The sequence below is a fragment of the Corvus hawaiiensis genome, chromosome 4 (assembly GCF_020740725.1).
Source record: "Corvus hawaiiensis isolate bCorHaw1 chromosome 4, bCorHaw1.pri.cur, whole genome shotgun sequence".
Classification (NCBI taxonomy): Eukaryota; Metazoa; Chordata; class Aves; order Passeriformes; family Corvidae; genus Corvus; species Corvus hawaiiensis.
Genome location: NC_063216.1, coordinates 12,071,152 through 12,088,958, shown reverse-complemented (window position 1 = coordinate 12,088,958; position 17,807 = coordinate 12,071,152). Strand labels below are relative to the sequence as shown.

Here is a 17,807-nt window from a genome sequence, read left to right as displayed (position 1 = left end):
GGCTCAGGATATGAATCTCTAATAATCAGGAAAGGAGAACCTGGTATGGATAAAGGCAACAGGCAAACTATACCTGAAGATTTTTGTAAGTCAAGGTTATATTGGAATGCATGAGGCTTTTTAGTACCCAGGGAGCCCCTTCCTAAACACCCTATGGGGCGTGACTGTCATCTACTGCACCCACGATTTTGTATTTCATACTGGGTAATTTCCTTTTTAGAAAGTGTTGTTTATGCTTTATTGAAAAGATACTTGATGGCATACTAGTAGATATTTCTTAGAATCCTGGAAAATAACTATAGAAATGATAATAATATGAAAGATAAAAGTTAAAAGTCAATATTACAACCATCAATCATTTTGTGAAGGACTATCTTTTACTTTCACTGTCAGGAGCCATTGGAAGAAAAGAATCAAAGCAGTGAGGGAAGAAGCTTGAAATATAATTTAATATGTTTAGACCAAATAGTGAAGAAACAGTCCCAGGTGCTGGAGAGCAGTATGAGTTAGAGCATTTGGCTGCAAACTTTTCACTTCTTCAAGTGCTCTTGGAGAAAGACTTTCTAACCTGCTGTGGTGTTGAATAATCCATGCTCCTTCCCATTTATCCTTTTAAAAGGGCAAATGGGTTCCACTCCCACCTTTCACATCCCCAAGCATACTGGGCTCAGTGGTGTAGTGCAGCCTGCTGGAGCCAAGCACTAATGCTCCTGCAGGTTTCTATTTTATATGCTCTCAAATCTGAAACAGTATTTGTCCTGGCATTGCAACTTTTGCTTGCAAAGAGCAGCTTCATTTCAAGCAGAGGCTTTCTGTTGTTGGAATAGCATGGGAATGTTGACCAGCATTTGGGGTTTGCCTTGGTTTTGCTAGAGGAAAAGGTCTAGTGTTTTTATTTAGAAATGTCTTCACATTACAAATTTTCAACAACTGTAGTTGATCTAGTATCTCTGATTATGTTTGTAATTTATGAAGGAAGAAGCTGAGGAATGGCAAGTTTCTAAACCAGAGGACTATTACGGTTTTATTTTTTTGAGAATAGTCAACAAGCATGAATAGAAACAGAAATATTGAATTACAAAAATAAAATTGCAAGCTGACCATTGGTCCTAAACTGTCATCAAGCTTAGTGCTGGATTGAATGTTAATTATCACTCCTCTACCCAAATTAAATTTGTTTTGCAAGAATTATTTTTCTGGGAAAATTTTAAAAAAAGCTATTCTTGCTTCATGCTCAGTATTCTTTATTGCTCTTCGGAGTGTTAACCATTAATCAATAACAGTAACACCTTAGCTACAAGCTCTGTAATGTCAGAGGGAAATTTAATTGCTGACATTTATTAATAAGCATTTACTATGTCTTCTTTTTGGGTTCTTTTATGGTGTTGGTACTGCTCAGTAAAGTGTTTGGGTTTTTCTTTCTACAGAAATGTATGAAGTTTGTAAGATGGAGGATAATAGCTCTCTGCAAACTGGGCTAAGGTGGCAAGCTGATGGTTGTAAATGAGATACTGGTGTAGTGTAGCCTCTTCCTCTGCATCTGCAAAGGGAGAGAAAGGGCTAGGGCATAAAATGTAATGTTACAAGTTTCTGAACAGTGGTTTCTGCTTGAAAGCATTTAGAGGATCAGGATGTGTATATGGTCATCTCATGTGGTACCCAGCAGGAAGAATGAAATGCTAAATGAAACTCAGCAGAAAAAAATAGGGCATCAAACATTGTAATCTAAATACAGAACTTTCAAATACAGATAGGATTAAATGTAAATTTGTTTAAAATTTTTCATTTGGGCAGCTGCAAGTCAGCACTTTCATTTTAGGCTGTTGTTTACCCAGCAGATTTTTAAAGTGATTTTGAAATGTTATTGACTTAATGGAAGTCATATCTGCATTGGAAAAAGTTTCTGAGTAAAGAAATGCATAATAGATGCTAAAGGATTGTTTAGATATATATCACATGGTTTATTGGAAGCAGAAGACATTGTAAGATTAAAAAGGATTGAAATGTGTAAGCATCGGAAGTAGCGAGCTGCAGGAATGAGTTCTGGGTCTACACTATTCCCTGGCATCCTTTTAGTGTCAATCCCATGTGTGAAGACATGACTGTTGGAGCTACACTAATGCAAGTGTACAGACAGGGGTATCACAAACGGAGCTCTTTGTCCCACTTAGAGAAATAAAGCTTAAAGCTTCGTTTGGATGATCTGGAGCAAGTTATGTTGGCTAAAGCAGAATTTTGCTGCCATAAGCTGAATTTTGCTGGTATATGCTGTATATATGGTAGATGTGCTTTCACTTCAGAGAATTGCTAGTGCTGTTGTGTAGAGAGAATGCCCTAGAGCTAGTCAACGTATGCCTGCACCTACAACATACTTTGGTATAAAGAGATTTTGATATAAGCCTCTCAAATTTTGTTTTTATTGTAATGATATTTATGTGGTATTTGCCCTTTCCTATCCTCACCACCATTTCCTGACTGAAAGCAAGATCGGAGGTTGCTTTTCTGAAGGATGAAGTCCCATCTGCTGTGCTGGAGCAACATACCTTGTAAAGAAATGCCCCTCTGCTGCCTCTTCATTCTCTTGTAACTAGCAAAACTGTGGGCAAACATCCCAGGGTCTAGTTTGGGGAAATCAGAAAGCCTTTTGGCTGTTGGGAAGACAGTTGGATCAGGCAGTATTGGGAGTACAAGCAGAGAGGGGGAACACAGCTGTCAGACCCCTTGGCTGCCTGTCTTGGGGTGACTTTATGATGTGTATCCCGTATTGCTGCCCTATGCCCAGAAATTAACTTTGTGCCTTTCTATGCCTCTAAACTGAGCCTGAGAGGGGGAAGGAAAAACTGAGCAAAACTTTTTCAAAGCGGTTTGCAGCTTGTTCAAGGTCATACAGAGATAGCAAACTTTTTTTTCCCCAGCTGCGGCAGGGGAGAGAGGAAGCACCTGGCTTGCTGTTTCCCGAGTCAGTTTTTGGCCAGTTGTTCAGCTTCTTTTTCTCTGGAGAGAGACTGAGAGTTGAATTTTTTTCCCTTCCCTGGAATTTTGGATTTTCTCCCTTTTCCACTGGACTGCTTCAATATTAGAACATAGTGGGAGGACTTTCCACCGCGTGCAGACGGCCTGGCCCTGGGCCAAGCCCCAGCTCCGAGGAGACCAAAGGGAGGACTCTAACACTTTCCCAGGTTTTTTCTCCACAGCGAGAGACTTTATTATTTAGCATTATTATCCTTTTCTCGTGTGTTTGTTAAATAAATAGCTTTAATGTCTTTCACTTTCCTTTGAGGAAAATTTATTTTCCTTGAACCTGGTGGGGGAGGGGTGGTGACCTGCCTTCTCTCAGAGGATGTATTTCTAAATTTGGCCAAACCGGTACACTGCCTTTCAAGATCTGTTGTCAAAGACAAAAATGCTGGAAGGGCACATAAGCACTGGGCCACAGAGCACCAGGACACACACACACACAGAGTGTCTGGAACCCTCTGGGATCTCTGTCCCCTGTTACTCTGTGCAGCTCTTAGAAAACACCTTAGCAAGGCCCTGACTCCCTGTCCATCACGACTTCACAAACAGCATCAAACCTACCTCCCACTCCTCTCTGTACTTCCCTTCCCACACATGTATTCCCTGGGTCAGCTGGAGAAAAGTTTGACAGCTTCCCCATGCTCATGTACTCTTTCATCTTGGGGCTTGTCTATACAGGGGGATTCTTTCAAAGCAAAATACAGTATGAGGATTTATAGTGCTATAAATTCTTGGCAAGAAATAAACTGTTCTCCACAAACGCTTCATTAACTCCACAGCTCACAGAACTACTTGTGTCCCTGTTTAGATTGTGCAATCTACATGAGTATCCATTTCTTTTTTTCAAGAAATGAGGCTTTTATACATGTAGGAGGATGCTCATATATACCTGTTAGTTATCTGTATATTCAATTAACCAGAAAATAATGCATCCCAGAACTTTAGGAACATGCTCCTGACTACAATGGCCATTTTTCAGAATAGTTTATTTGTAGAACGATTTATTGCCTTTCTCTTCACCATCCTACATTATGTGCTTCACTATGCTCTTTGTAAAAGTACTTCCTCCATAATTGGAAATCCACCTGTGCATATGACTAAGTCTTTTTGGTTTTTGTTTATTATTTGTATTGCATCAGTACTTACAGGTTTTATTTATAGATGTATTTACCTGTACTGGTTGTGTGGCAATATAGCTTTTTCTTTTTAGAATCCATGTTACCACAGTGCCTGACAACACAGCAATAGTTAATTTATTCTCCCAATATGGAGTTATTATGACTAAGGTGTTATTATTCCGTGTTTTACTGTGGGAAAACTGAGAAAATAAAGGATCCACTTATCCTGATCTCTTTATCCTTCTCCGTAGGAAGCTTACAAGTGCTGCCTTAGGCAGGATCCTTGTATTGGCAGCCACACTACAGGCCTTTTTGGTAATTGTGAGAATGCCTCAGACATGTCCATGCTGCACACGGCATCCTTGGGAATGAGAACTGTCCCACAAGTCCTTGGATCATGCTACAGCCCCCTTTAGCATTTCCTGCAGCTCTTTGTGCATCTGCTTCATACTTCTTCCTCATCTATGTGGATCCATGTGCTGAAATGCAGGTGGAAATGATAAGTAGTGAGCACAAGTAAGGACAAAAGAAAGATCCAGAGGCTCCACACAGATCTAGGGGAGAGGAAAAATAAAGACATTTTTCTACGGATCATAACAGCCTTGGTCGTGTTGGCCATCGCTGGAGCACCAGCATCTCACTGGCATCAGAGATATGCCAAGTTGTCTGTGATTGCCAAAAATTGGTTGCGTTTCTGGAGTCCACGGCTCCTGCTCTTAGTGTAACATGAGTTGTATTTTTCTTCAGATCTGGATTGGTCAGTGATGGCTGATGAATATCAAGATATTGAAAAGATTTTTTGAGGCCTTACTTGAGCTTTGTTTTATCAGTCACTGTATTGGTTTCTGGATGTCTGTCCTGGAGGAACAGAGCAATGATTGTTCTGTGTGGCTAATGGTTCCTGTTGACTTTCCCTAAATTGTTCTGTTTTTTACAATTTCCTCAAATGTGAAACAGAAGCTGGGTTTCCTGCTGGGGCCAAATTAGGGCTCTGAGCTTTCTGCTTTTGCTGGTCTATGAGAGCAACGTGGCATGGAAACAGCGTTGTGCTAGAAATAACAACAGAGGAGAAAACTCCACAGAAAGCCTGTGGCATGGAGATTTTGAACAGACAATTTAAAATTTGTATTCTTGCTAAATAGCATAAAATTACATCCTTTCAGGTTAATTGAACCATTTCTCAATGCTGGTTGCTGTTGATGGGATATTTAAACATCAGATTCAGAATTAGCACTTATGTTTCCTGATGATAAATGGCTTCCTTTTAAATATCCCAGATATACGTATATGGTTGATGCATCTAAAGCATGTGGATTTCTGCTCTGTTCAATCTGCATTTCTATTTGATCTACATTAGGGTTCAAACACCCAAAGATTGAATAAAGACTCTCAGGATCTGAATAAAACCTCATTAGGCCCTATACCATATTCCTATACCAATTTTCCAGTGAAGGCAGCAGAATATTCAGCAGGAAAGGATAAGCAGAAGTGGACTCACACTGACTGTCCGATGCTTTGTTGTAAGAATCTAAGAGCAACTTTTCCAAATTTGTTTCTGTGGGAACTGGCAAACAAACACCCTGCTGGAAGAAAATTAATGAGCAGGGAATAATTGTGAGTCCCAGTTTTTGCACACCAGACCATGGTTGCTGTCTGCAGCGTTTGTGTCACTGAACATCCCATCTGCAGGTCCATGTGCAGTGGGATGTAGGAATGGATATGCTGCTTAAGTGTTTATGGAATGGATTTTCTTCATGTGAGTGTCTGGGAAGTGTCTCTACTGAGGAACACAAGCAGAAGGAGATTAAGTGAAAACTACTTTAGTTTTGTCAATGATTCCTGGTCCTGCAGAAGAATGATAGAGCTGTCAGTACATTTGTATGTCTAGTCCTTATAGCCAGAGGTACTTCATTGTCCTGTCTATAGAGAACCATACAAAAGAGACCAGGTTAAAGGAGGGAAATGCAATTGCTCCAATTTCATGCCTTTTCTTAGGCTCAATTTTAACTGCCTGAAAAAGAAAGTCTTAAAATTTAGGAATATAAAAATTTCGAAGTGTAGGCAGCAGGGGAGGAGGGTATTCTGCCCTTCTGCCCTGCTCAGGTGAGATCCCACCTACGAAGCTTCCTCCAGCCCTGGAGTCCCAGCACAGGAAGGACATGGAGCTGTTGGAGCAAGTCCAGAGATGGCACCAAGATGATCAGAGGGATGAAGCAGCTCGGCTGAGAGGAAACCCTGGGAGAATTCGGATTGCTCAGTCTGAAGAGAAGTTTTGGGGTGACCTAATTATCTGAAGGACTCAACAAGGAAGGTGAAGACAGAGTTTGGACAAGGGTCTGGAGTGACAGGACAAGGGAAAATGGCTTCAAACTGACAGAGGGCAGGGTTAGATGAGATATTGGGAAGAAACTTTTCCTGTAAGGGTGGGTGAGGCCCTGGCACGGGCTGCCCAGAGAAGCTGTGGCTGCCCCATCTCTGGAAGTATCCAAGGGCAGGTTGGATGGGGCTTGGAGCAACCTGGTCTAGTGGAAGGTGTTCTTGCCCATGGCAGGGGGTAGGATGGGATGAGCTTTAAGGTCCTTTCCAACCAAAGCTTTTCTGGGATTCTGTGACTATGAATATATAGACAGTCCCCTTATGGAAATTTCTGTGATATTTTAATATGTCCTTATCCATACAAACAAAGTTCTGGGTCCCTTGTTCTAATGCTGAGAGTTTTGATGCTAATCAGAGTAGCTCCCATGTAGAGATTTGATTCACTTCAGAGAAGCAAAGAATGCTCTAAAAATGATAATACACTGTAACTACTTCATTGTAATTGGAGGCTGTCTCTGCTTCACAGAAATTACCAGGCAAGCATTATTGAAAATGCCAGAATTTTCAAGTTAGTTCTATTTGAAATGGGAGAACAAGAATGTGAGGGGATGGATAGAAAATTTGAGGGCTGTGTGATTCAAACTTGAAGTGGAGTTTGTAATAGCAAAAGATGTCTTGGGGTGATTTTATGTTAATACTGTATTTCCCTATCATTTGCTTTATGCCCAGAAATGGGTCCCGCAGCTTTAAGCTGGGTCCGAGGAAGAGGGGGGAGAGAAGCCAGGCGAATTCTTCAGTGTGATTGGTGTTCAAGGACTCACACACTCCCCCACGTTCTCACCACTGCAGAGCTGAGGGAGCACCTTCCTGCTTTTTAGCTAGCCTGTTGGCTGAGGCCAGAAATTTTCCCATACTGGCATACTGAAATCCTCCAGTAATTTCTTCTTCTGGAACTATTCGGCCTAGCTGTGATCCAAGAACCAGATCATCGGACCCCATGGACCAGCGCGGAGACTGCGGGGACATCGCATCCCAGCACCAGGCCTTGGGAGGGGCTGAGCCAGCTACAGAGGGAGCGCTAAATCCACCAGCTTCCTCTGCATCGAGGAGGTTTAATATTTTAACAGTTATTTATTTTTCTTGTGCCCTGCTGGCACTTTGTTAAATAAATAGTTTCTTTCACTTTCCTCCAAGAAATTCCTTTTGTATTGGTAGGGGAAGGACTACTGAAACCTGCCTTCTGTGGAGGAGATGTTCCTTCCAGAGCATTTCCCCCTAAACTTGTCTCAAACCGAGATAGAAGATGATCAACTTTGGGGCTGGAGAAATCATCCTCTAAATCTTTTTCTAAATGATAGGATGCATAAACAGATCTACTTATTCTACATGTGCTGTTACTTTAATAAGAGGTACCGCTTTAAGAAATGAAAGGCTTTGGATTATTGCCAAATGTCTTAGTTTTATTTATTGTCTAAAGGTGGGATTTTTTCATTATCTACAGTTTGTTGGATAGTTGAATAATTTGCAGGAATCTGTTTCATACCAGACTGCAAACTCTGTATTTATCTTCTTTCAATGTTTGCATTGCAAATACAGGCATGATAAGATTTCCTGTTGGTGTTCTAACTGTATCAGGACTTGGCAATTGTTCTGCTACTAATCTCACAATGCGCATTTGTGTCTATATTGAAATTAATTGGAAAACTGTATCAGGAAGTATTGCTCTTCAACTATTTTATGTATAAATGTGGAGGGGTTGGTCAGAGAGATGGAGAGAGAGTAGATGCTGTAAATACAGAGTGCTGATGAATACTCAAGTAGTAAATAGAAATATCTTAAAAGTCATTTCTGACAGTAATAAAGGCAGAAATTTGATTTCATCTGTGGATAGTAAACGTATTTCACATTACAATGTAAGTGGTACTTATATTAATATTTATTAGTACTTATTGATGTTAGGGTTTAGTTGTTCTCTTTTCCTCACATCACAGCCATTTTATAAAAATTCAAGTTAAATTGCTACACAACAAGCAATTAAAAGTGTTTGTGTGTGTGTGAGAGAGAGAGAGAAGAAAGTAATCTGTGTGTGGAGATATTCCTATAGAGAAGGACAGACCCTCCCTGATGAGGAATCTAGAGAGTTTTGCTCAAAGTGATGGAGTTCTGTTTGCACTTGTTAAAGATGTAGCTCTTTGAATGCATATTTCAACCCACAGGCACTGTTGTGCTGTTCATATCAGGGTGGTTTGCATGGGTTTCCTGCCTTTTAACAGGGTGTTTGTGTATCTCTTCTTTTGACTGTGGGCAGTGCCTCTTCAGGAACGAGATTGTGCACTATGTTCAATGGCCTTTTTATGTGACGTGAAGGATTGCCAACTTGGAGGATAATGTGAGTCATAAAGTGCCTGATCCAAATTTAACCAAATTTGTTCATCTCTAAATTTAGAGCTGAATGGCAAGACGGATATATTTCAATTTCCATCAGTGACAAGGACAGTGTTGGCGGATGCCTATTAACAGCTATAGTGTGTGTTTTTGATACTCATATATGTGTGTATGGGTGGGAAAAGACTAGTTGCTTTTACTTATCATGAGCCTGTTTCTTCTTTGACCACTTTTAAATCACTCTTGGGCTTGATGTTCCTTCCATGAAGATAATTCTTGTGCAGAAGGTGTGCTGTGGTCTTGAGTCACGTTTTTGCCCTCTTGAGTAGAAAGACTTGTATTGGACTTGGATTTTTGTCATTATGAAAACTGAAATAGAGACCCTTTTAAAATAAGACAGGTACCAGGCAAGGTAAGACAAACCAAAATTCTTTTTGTTAATCTTACAATCAGGCTTCAATATCAATAATTTCAGAAAATGGGTTCAAGTTCATCCTCTATTCGAGCATAATGCTGAGTTAACATATATATAATTCACATGTCTTCAACAGGATTAATCATATCCATGTATCAGTTTGTATTTACCTGCTTAGCTGTGCTGGAGTCTTAATCTTTTTGACTGTTCTAATTCTTTGGCCAAATATTTTCCTTGGAGATTTGACCAGTGAAAGCAAGACCATGTCCCCACTGCTTTTGTGCAAGGCATTTTGTTCATGGGTATGACTGTTTGTTTGAGGGTTTTTCTCAGTGAGATCTTTATTAAGATAAGACCTCTGTTCAGTCTTTTTCTTGTTTTATTTTATTAGGACCCCAGTTCAGTGACTTGTGTCATCAAATTTGCACATGTAGTGATGGATTGTGATATTACAGACAATTTGATTGTTGCATCCCTCACTGAATCAAACAATGAGATTGGCTGGGTTGGAGATATGTTCATTTTTATATATAGGATCACTGAAATAGCAGTGACTGAATAGGTAATACCAGAATGTGCATAACAGCTTTGATAAGATTTAAGCAACATTGTGCTTCCTGTAGTTTGCTGAACTGGTAATGATGATTTAAGGGTCTTACCTTAAATGTTTTCTATACTTCTGGATGTGAAATAAACCCACAAGTTAGCATTTTTTCATTTCATATAATATGAATTTTTCTTTGAAACATCAGTACACTAAGGTATTTTTAAAAGACAGATATTGTAGCATAGTAGTAATAAGAATACTGTAGAAATTTGGCAGGGATACTACAAGGATACTATGATTTTAGAAGACTGTATATGGGAATTAGTTAGCGCTTGCTCTAATAAAACCCCACCACTCTATTTGCTGATTTCACTTTTTTTTAAGAGTGAAGCATTACTATATTCATTTTCCCTCACACTTTTCTTTTCAAAATACAAGCCAATCATCTATATTCTGTCAACTTGTGTCATTTTTTAACCTTTCTTGTAATATGGCAAATTAGATATTGCATATGTTATTAGTGCTAGAAAAGGACAGCCCAACTTCCCTAATAAGTATGAGAAGACAAAAAAGCTTCAGGTTTCTGCTATATCTGTGTTCTTAAGTAGGTTTCAAAGCCAGAGTAATTGAGTTTGAAACATCACTATGATGGCTCAGAGTTGTCAAGTCTTGAGGAATATGAGCTCAAACTCTCATTCTTCTAGCTTGAGTCCAGAAATTGGTTTTGAATTTAGAAGTTATTACATAGAACCACAATTAATTTATATCTTGGTGTATCATGGTGTGTTTACACTTAAGTAAGTTTAAAAGTGTTAATAACAAAGTATTTCTCAGCAAATCCTATGAGCATTGTCAAATGTGTGAGTTTGGAATATGTCCACTGAAGTCAGGTCTAAGGAAGCTTGATTTGTACTAGAAGACTTAATCTACATCACTAGCATGTCTTTAACTATTTTCCTAATGACTGTACAATAGGCTTGGCAAGTGATTCTTGTTATTATTATTATTACATTTTCTTTGAAAAGGGATGTTTGATGAAAAGAAAAATCCACCAGCTTTTTGACACGTTCATCCTAATTTTTACATTTTTTCAATTTGCAGTATGAGGGTGTGAGCGTACAGAACTTACGTATCTGCATGTGGAAGGTAACTGAGTAGCTTCCCTTACCAACATTCAGCTTTTGTGACCAATGGCATGGTATAAATAACCCTGTTTGAGTAAGAGCCACTCAGTCTAAAAAATTATTAGCCATTTCATACTGTAAGAGTTCTCTTTGTAGCTTCCTGGCAATTATTTTGGATTTAGGATATCTTTTTAAGAAAGATGGAGTGAAACTTTTTACAAGGTCATATAGCGACAGGACAAGGGAGAATGGCTTCAAACTGACAGAGGACAGAGTTGGATGGGATATTGGGAAGAAATTCTTCCCTGTGAGGCTGGTGAGGCCCTGGCACAGGTTGTCCAGAGAAGCTGTGGATGCCCTATCCCCAGAATTGTCCAAGACCAGGTTGGATGGGGCTTGGAGCAATGTGGTCTAGTGGAAGGTGTTCCTGCCCATGGCAGGGGGTGGAATGGGATGATCCATAAGGTCCCTTCCAATCCAAACATTTCTGTGATTCCATGGTTGTCCAATTAAAAAAAAAAAACAAGAAAGAAAAAAATTCCTCCATTTTATCTATGGGAATGATGGGGTTGAAGTCCTGTTCTCTTCAATGGTATCTCTATGGATACACACAGAGCCTTTCATTGGGCTAAGACTCATAAAGCTCCATGGCTCTGCCTTCATGAAGACTTTATTGTTGTACCATCTAATTTGCACAGTAGGCAAGCTCAAAACACATCATATTTTCTGTCTGTGTCTTTTATTTCTAGCAAAAGAGATTTAGACTAGATCGTTGGAAGAACTTCAGTGCTGAAGAGCATCTGGCTGCCTGAAGCTCAAAAATCCTCAATCTCTGTTCAGTAGCGTTCAGGTCTGGGCCCAGGTGAAATCCAGGGATGCCTCTATTTCTACCAGTCATATTCCAAAAAAATGCTTGCACTGGGCCATTGTAGGAACTGCTGTTACGTTAACAAGGGTGAACAACAAGGTGGCCAGAGCATTGATCGGAATTGTTGGTTCTCTTTTTCCTCAAGTGTTCTCTAAACCACTGGGCCACGACACCATGTCTTTTCTTCTCTCACTGACTAATTTAGCAGAAAAGCTTGGAAGAAGAGTCCTTCTCCCAAGTATGTTCTGATAATTAAATGATTCACAGAGCCATGTGTGAGTGTAGGATCTGAAATATTCCTTCTCTGGAGTAGGTGGTTGGACTCCCAAGAAACTAGTTGAAGAAAGAGATGGGAAGGAGAAGGAAAGGAAAGCACAGCTTTTATGGAATATGTTTTGAATGAAACTGGTTAACCACAGATTGGTTGTCAGAATGGGGCTCAGGGAGGTGAAACTCAGTGGGAATGAAGCAGGTCTCCTCTTTCAGAGCAAAGTACAAACACCTGGAATCAGTAGTGCAGTAAAACACATCAATGCAGCATCTCAGGAAGGTAAAGAGATGTTCTACTTACAAGTTCTAAAATTGCTTGGCTCTATCATTGAAGGGAAGAACTGGTGCTCACTTTGGTATATTATAACTCTGGAAAAGTATTATTTGTAATATATTGTATTCTGAAATGTATGTTTATGTAGTCACATATATACATATATAGAAATATATCTGTATATATTTATGAATTTATTTATATAAGCATAAAGTTACCAAATCCTTTTACTATCTGAACATAAAAGAACAGCCGTTTTATTTGGATCATCAAAGAACCAATTGCATTTGTAAGCGAATACTATAGAGTTTATCATCCTCCGAAACTAAATATAGCTATTTTCTTTTACTAGAAGACAGCACCTGTTACAGCGGGGATTACTGTAACAAGCATATATCAAACCAGGAGTCCCGTGGAAAAGAAATATATACGGATGGATTCTTGGTAGATGTTTCAGAGATCTTTATTTCTCCAGCCACATGGCCGGGGCTGTGCTCAGGAACTCTGCAGTCACGGGACCCGAGGGTCCTTGGCCACACTGGGGAACACAAACCAACCAATGGGGGATGAGGCTGACCAGGGGCAGGGAAACCCCGTGCCTTCCCCCCAGGGCCCCTCTCCCAGGGCTACATGGCAGGGGGGGAGATCCCAACAAGCACCTATCTGCTATACCTACCAGATAGCAGTATCTGCAATGATTTTTCACAGCTGCAGTCTTAGAGCTGTGGAATACCAAAGTTAGGAATTCAATAGCAATGGTAATTCCTCCATATTGTACTAAAGCAATATTTTCCACTGGGTTTTGTTGAGAGACAAGTAGCTCAATATTGCTGAGCAGTCTGCCTAAAAAGTATATAATGCACACTTATGGGATGTACTGCACATCCAAGTTAACATTTGATAAGAAAGTTGCTGCCTCCTTTTTTTTTTTCCTAACAAACTATATTAACTGCATAATTTTAAAATCAGTCATATTTATACACAATTTATATGGAAGTCAGGCAAAATTTTATGGTACTTTCCCCAAGTTCTATTCTCAAGGAAATAACTTTTGGTACCAACATCTAGTTATTATGGCTGAACTGATATAATTGCTTCTTTTGTCAAAAAGGGTTGGAATTGTCATTCCATTTTCTTTGTGGGTTTTGTCTCCTCCCCCCTTCCTCTGCCACCTTAGCTAAGAAGCATTGTTTTTCCCCTTGTCTTTATTCTGTTGCTTGTTGGATACTTTCCTAAGCAAATTCAACTTTCTTTCTCCCACTCAGCAAGCTGGATTAGCTTAGCTCAGGCCTGACAAAAAGGACTGTCTGGCAGCAAGCAATTCAGTCACCTCAGGCTGTCACTTCCCTCATGTTTTCCAGGTCTTCCGAGTGACTGAAGAACACCTAACACTCAGAGGAAAGAGTACAAAAGCAGCTCTGAACCCTGTGGGTGCTAAGGTGGAACCATATGGAATTCTTATTTTTCAGCAGCTGCTAGTAGGCTGCATGGGCCATGCTGATAGGTGAGGATTCCTAAATCACTAAGGGATGATGGTATTTTCCTCCTTTATTTTTCATCCCCTTGCCTTCCCTTTTCATACATTAATCCTCATGTCCTGCAGCTGGGTAGGGTAGTGGTAGGAGTAGGGCTTTAGCAGCTGCTGGGTCTGTTGAAGATTTTCACTCCTGCCTGAGCTCACTTGAGGGAGAGGCTTGAGATGGCTTTGTGTGACACTGGTCATGCATTTTCCCTTTACTCAGGAATATTTCTGCAGACTGAACAGAGACTAAGTAATTTAAAAACATTAGTCATAAAAAACCGTATCAACCTGGAACAGTTGAATAGTTAAACAGCAAACCTTTTATGAATCATCTGAGCAAGAGACTATAGGTGTGATCACAGCTGCTGAGTTTTGCTGCAACTCATTGACATTATGCTCATTTGTGCAGGAGGTGGAGACTTAATTAGTTGAATATGGTTTCTGAATAAGGCTACAAATCACAGAACAGGTATGTGCATGCTAATGCAGTTCACACACCCAAACTTTCTTTTTCTTTTTTCTTTTCTTTCAATTCAGAAATTTAGAGTATGATCTAACGCCTGCGGAAAAAATCCTAATAAAAATAATTTTTACATATATATATAATTTATTTTTATAATATATGTAGAAATAATTTATAATTCTTTTGATAAAAATAATGGCGCATTGAAAAAACTACTGACCAGTAAATAATATGGTGGAAATTGTGTTTAGGAATAGGCATTTGGCACAGCTGTCTCCTTGTGTAAGTAATTAGTGGGATTTCTGAAATGGGGAAATATGTGGACTGTATTCATTGTGTTTTCCCTTAGTTAGAATACATACCTACAGTGTGTTCAGAGTTTGTATTTTTCAGTGCACCCTGATGGCAATGTGCAAGTGGCAAGGAGTAGAGATAGTGGTCTGAAAATCCTACGGTCAAAGGAGAGATAAATTGGGTGGTGCTCTGAAAAGCCTGAGAGCCACAGGAAAAGCAGAACATTGCTTGCTTCATCTCTGCATATTCTCTTCTGATACCTGCATGAGCTGTAATACCACCTTGGGCTTCCTTGCAAATGAGTGGTGATAAAAGGGATGAGTACAAAAACCTCAGCAACAACTACGAATTTGGTTTTCAAAGCAGGTGTGGAATTTAAGGTGGTACTTTGCCTCCTACTGCTTGTGGCTACCCCTATGCAGAGAGAGCTGTTCCAGGGCAAAAGTCCAAGTCATTGTTAATTGGCTATAAGGAGAGTTGTTTTAAATGGTATTTTTGATACACAAAGAAAGGATGGATTCAAAAATATTGGTATTTTGAAAAAGCAACAGGACATGTATTTCCAATTGTCTACTTTGTAACCATCATAAATTGCATATGAAAGCATGGATAATGAATTCTGAGTAAAGGGAGAGGAACTGGGGAGAACAAACGCTTTTAAAACCTGTAAAATAAATCTTTACATTTCTATGAAATTCCAATTAAATTACTGTTTACACAAAATATGCATCTGAAATAACCGCCTCTTTAGGATACAATTAAATGTGAAGCTGATACCTTATTCCACCAGTTTATTGGAAATACCATGCACAGTGATTTTATCATATTTTTGAAAATGAAGAATGATTTCCACAGATTTTTATGCAAGTTGAGTCTAGAAGGAAAGAAAAAATATGTATCTGAATATGCATTACAGGAGCCTCAAAGTTATGTCCAAGGGCCTGGTGCTTTTTTTGGTGGACTCTATGGAAAAATGATAGTGTTCAGATGTTTAGGTGCGCTAGAGGACAGCAGTTATTTGGGATTTGTGAGGGAAGGGGCAGCAACTTTTAGATCAAATCAACTTGGAGGCTGCATATAGTACTTGGCATTTATATAAAGCAAGCTCAAGGTTGAATGAAGCATTCAAGTTGTAAAATGGATGTAGAAAGGGTAAAAAATCCCTGCAATTACTTCAGTGATGATCCATTCAGGTTAAGAATTTTCATCTTTGCTGTTGCCATAGCAATCTGTTCCCCTGTCACTAGCACATTAAAAATCCTTTCTGTAAAACTGTTGTTGCCAATATTGAACACATAACAAACAAAACCATTTTTTTAATAGCTTAGGTGCAACACGAAGAAGACCTAGATCTTAGAGAGATGCATATGTTCTTTAAAAAGATTAGTATTTCCATAATTCATTGCAGGAACACAATATTTGTGCTGCAGTATTGATGTCAGTATAAAATAGTTTTCAAATAATCCAGCAATGCAGTGTCAGCTGAGCTCAAATAATTGAACTGTTCAGCTGAGATACAACAGACCCATATGTTCCTGAGTTAAAATCTAACGCAGTTCTTGGTGCTCGAGGCATGAACTCTGGCGTGCCCCAGGTCAGAGACAGTCCAGCTGCATTCTTCTGTGCGTTGCTGAAGCAACTTGGGCATCAGGAAAAGAGCTGCTGGCTGAGCTAGCTAGCTGGCTTCTCTGCAGAGGGAAACACGGCAGGAGCTGATGGGATCGGCTCACGTTAGCTCAGAGACAAAGGAAGAGAGAGGCTGTTCTGGTCTGACTCTTAACAGGTTTATTGTTAGAAGTTTCACAACCTGAACAAGCTTGGAAGGGATGGAATGCGATGGGATCCTCCCCTGAGGCTTGTCCTCAGTTTTATAGGGAATTTGAAAACCGCGGGGAAAGGGTAAAACAACCAATGAGTTACAAGCCATGGGGAGGATACAATGTAACATGAACCACTGGGGGGAAACCAAGAGGCGGGAGTTATAACAGAGAGCCAATGAACAACCGAGTAACCGAGAATTTTCCCGAACCAGGGAAGGCGGCTTGTACCCAGGCGCCGCCCAGGGGGGGTGCGGCTTAGGCTTCTGAGCTGCCCTTCGACCCACCCTCTGAGTCTGCCTCTTTGGGAAACTTGATCCAGGGGATGGGCTGGGATTGATTGGCACCACGCTGCCCTAGCCCCGCAGTGGGATGGGTCACACCAACATCTTCCCCTTCTTTATTACCTTGAAATGAGGGGGAAGGCTTAAGGGATTTCAAAACCAAACACTTAAAAATTGGAAGGGCTAATAAAATTAACAACACTATAAACAAAACCCAAACAATGTCCTTGATAATGGAAGGAATCCAGCTGCTGAAGCTCCCAGTGGATGAAGAGAGACTGGAGGCGGAAAAGATGTTTTTAAACCAGTCGCTGCCCTCTGCACGCAGGTTGTCAACTTGGGCACGAATTTCCTTAATTTCAGCATGGATGGACTTGCTCTTTGACAAAAAGTCTATACAGCAGAGTCCTTCAAACTCATCGCAGCCATGGCCGTGAGTGAGGAGAAGGAAATCAACGGCAGCTCGATTTTGTAATGTTACCTGCTTTGTTTTTTCTTCCTCAGCTAAAAGCTGGCTGAGGACGGAGGATGTGGCTTGGGCGCTTTTTCCTAGCCAGCAAGAAATCTGCTCAAGTTCTCCAAGGGCCTTAGCTGCCGCCACCCATGGCATAAAAATTGACATGATAACTCTTTTAGAATGAGGCCAATTAGTGACCGAATTCTCACAATCATCAGGGATTTTATAAATTGACCCAGCCTGATTAGCTGAATTTTGCCACTTGAGAAGTTGAGCCCTGTCTGGGGTGCGAGTGGTCAAATGCCCCAGAGTGCAGGGGCCTCCTGTGAGAAATGGTGGGATTCCATTCCACGCCCGGTCTCCACAGATTAAGAATAAACCCTCTGGCAGCACCTTGCTGTGACTGATGGAGTTGGAAACCGACAGAGCCATATTGTGACACCAACTCTGGGTTTTATAGACTCTGTTAAAAGGGCTGACTGGGAATTGGTGTTCTGGTTTGCTATAGTGTGAGTTAAAACAAAAGGCTGCCCCAGCAGACCCCTTAAGATTTAATTCTTGGGGTTCCTGTATGGCTACTGGAAGTTTCCGCATCCACCGGTCCCAGCGGTGGGGCTGGAGGATGTGGGTGTAGG

The 17,807-nt window shown here is 40.3% G+C and overlaps 1 protein-coding gene across 6 annotated transcripts in view; it reads left to right on the top strand.

Moving 5' to 3' along the window:
• The window catches only part of PHF21B (PHD finger protein 21B), a 182,994-nt gene that overhangs the window by 107,846 nt on the left and 57,341 nt on the right, over positions 1-17,807 (top strand). The window contains exon 1 of one of the 6 annotated variants that reach the window (XM_048300439.1): positions 6,755-9,249. The exons of the other annotated variants lie outside the window; for them this stretch is intronic. The gene's annotated coding sequence lies outside the window, so the exon portion shown is untranslated. Of the gene's footprint in view, positions 1-6,754; positions 9,250-17,807 lie in introns of those variants that run through there. 6 annotated transcript variants of the gene reach the window in all.